The sequence below is a fragment of the Meles meles genome, chromosome 12 (genome assembly GCF_922984935.1).
Source record: "Meles meles chromosome 12, mMelMel3.1 paternal haplotype, whole genome shotgun sequence".
NCBI lineage: Eukaryota > Metazoa > Chordata > Mammalia > Carnivora > Mustelidae > Meles > Meles meles.
The window spans coordinates 74,830,300-74,832,145 of record NC_060077.1 but is presented as its reverse complement, the minus strand read 5'-3'; the positions used below and the strand labels follow the sequence as shown (position 1 = coordinate 74,832,145).

General features: G+C 38.9%; 1 non-coding gene across 1 annotated transcript; it reads right to left on the bottom strand.

Annotated features, from left to right (window-relative positions):
- Positions 1-370: 370 nt before the first annotated feature.
- On the bottom strand, positions 371-561 carry LOC123954818. The gene has a single exon (XR_006821175.1). It is a non-coding gene; the product is annotated as a U2 spliceosomal RNA (small nuclear RNA).
- Between the last annotated feature and the right edge of the window lie 1,285 nt (positions 562-1,846).

Here is a 1,846-nt window from a genome sequence, read left to right as displayed (position 1 = left end):
GGTTGAGCCCTCTCCCTCTTCACCCTGTATATGTGACCCTACAAGCGAGTTCTGCCTGAGTAATTTGGCACACATTTCTCTTAGCAGATGGTGAGAGTCTGGAGCACAGTTATTCAAATCCCATGACGCAGGTTACTTGTGTGATGGGCTAAGAGGGTCTGATAAAGCTGGCAGATCAGAATGAGTCAGCTACTGGCTGGAGAATGGTTGCAGGACTTTTATTTATTTATTTATTTATTTATTTATTTTTAAAACGGTATTTTCCTTCGTACTCAGTAAACTACCCCAAGGTAGACCAAATGCAGTAAAGAATTGCCGAAATAAAGTTCTATCCCAGTTCTAATTTTTGTACAACAGTTAGTTCCCCCGAAGGGGGTGCACCATTCCTGGAAGTATTGCAATACCAGGTCGATGTGTGGAGTGGACGGAGCAAGCTCCTATTCCATCTCCTAATTCCAAAAATCCATTTAATATATTGTCCTCGGATAGAGGACATATCAGATATTAAACTGATCAGAACAGATACTACACTTGATCTTAGCCAAAAGGCCAAGAAGCGAAGGTTGCAGGACTTTTAATGCCTTCCCTTTGCATAACTGAGGGACAGAAGATAGATCTTCTATGAACAAGCAGCATACAGAAGAATGGGAAGCAACACTAAATACATCAGAAGCATAAAATGGTGTATTGATAATAGCAATAACATAGAAGTGATGTGTATAACGTTCTGTAGCTTAGCAATTGGTGTGTGTGTGTGTGCGTGTGTGTGTGTGTGTGTGTGTATTTTAAGAGATCCTTGCAATAAACCCACAAGGTAAGCAAGGGTTATTGGCTACATTTTTATGGAGAAGGGAGATGGGTTAAGTGACTTGCCCCAACTATTGAATGAGACACCTGGGACTCAAAGATAATGCTTCTGACATGCCTGTTGCTACTATTACTATGATTGCTAAGATTCTGTTAGTGTTCTCACTGCTTCCTAAGGTGCCTCACACAGAGAACCTGCTCAAGAAATACGAAGTGAATAAATGAATTTTCAGCAATGTTCACAATATTTTATTTTCATCTAGCCCAAACAACATTTTGACATAGGAAACTCTGATCAGATAAGCTCAATATATAAGACTCTTTTTGGAAGCTTAGTAACACCTGTTAAGTGAATGATTAGACATTTCTTAAGTACCCATCTCTTCGAAAAACATTTAAAGGATGAAGAACAGATAATGTGTCATGTGTGCTGTTACGCTTTCCTCTCAAGCCAGCTGCAAACCCAGTGCTGAAAATTTGCCAAATTGATAAACACCAGCATGTTTCAGTGTTTCTTTCCTTTCATATGTGAGATGAAGCCATGTTGCACACAGAACTCTTCTTATAGGTCTCAGTTTACAGGTAATGTTCTCTGTCACACCCACCATGACTCTGTTAGGTATGGGTCCAAACTCAGTAAATAGAAGGTCTAAGAATTCTGGACACTGTCTGTCTCGGGTGATCAAGCATTCCCAGAGCATACAGTGGATAATCAGGAATAAATTCCTAAAAGGATGCTAATACGTGAAAAGATTCATGAGGTTAAAATAATGGATACGGCACTTTTGCCAATAGCCTACATGCGATGACTGAAGGTTCTGAAATCAGACTGTTTCTTTACTGGCATTTACTATTCAAACATTGAAGAAAAATTCATGAACACAAAGCATCAATAAATTTTTATTTTTTCCTGATAGATGATGCTAATTTTGAATGAGATTTGGAGGTTTTTAGTACTCTGGGGAATGCCAATGTCGAACAGGGAAATTTACTGGAAAAACAAAAAGACTTTGTCAGGACAGATTTCCTTGGCTGTTTA